General features: G+C 41.7%; 1 protein-coding gene across 1 annotated transcript in view; it reads right to left on the bottom strand.

The window, feature by feature from the left end:
- The window catches only part of LOC106873696 (uncharacterized), a 28,897-nt gene that overhangs the window by 3,978 nt on the left and 24,348 nt on the right, over positions 1-571 (bottom strand). The gene's annotated exons all lie outside the window — the stretch shown is intronic.

The following is a 571-nucleotide window of genomic DNA, read 5'->3' on the forward strand; positions in this document are numbered from 1 at the left end:
TGTGTGTGTGTGTGTGTGTGTGTGTGTGTGTGTGTGTGTGTATACATACATATATAGGGTTGGCCAAAAGTCACCTGACAGTAAATCAAAATTCCATAAATACTATTTGTAATTCTGTATTGACACGAATGGAAAAATGTGTTGCTCCAGAAGGACTTCAGTTTGAACAATTTTCATGATGTTTCATAATTAGACACTTTTATAAAATTCATTCAGTTGTTAAACATAAATAAATCTTGGAATTGAATGGTTTTGGTTTACTGTCAGGTGGGTTTTGGCCAACCCTGTGTTTGTGCATCATCATCATTCAAATCCGTTTTCCATGCGGGCATGGGTTGGACAGTTTGACAAGAGCTGGCAAGGTCAGGAGCCACAGCACCAGGTTCCATTGTCTGTTTCAGAATGGTTTCTACAGGTGGGTGCCCCTTCCTAATGCCAATCATTTTACAGAGTGTACTGGTGTACTAGTGTGTGTGTGTGTGTGTGTGTGAACACACCTGGATCTTCAGATGTTGGGCCTCACACAGGGGACAACAAGGGGTCAGGACTGTTAAACCATCCAATCCATGCC

This window comes from Octopus bimaculoides, chromosome 2 (genome assembly GCF_001194135.2).
Source record: "Octopus bimaculoides isolate UCB-OBI-ISO-001 chromosome 2, ASM119413v2, whole genome shotgun sequence".
Taxonomy (NCBI): domain Eukaryota; kingdom Metazoa; phylum Mollusca; class Cephalopoda; order Octopoda; family Octopodidae; genus Octopus; species Octopus bimaculoides.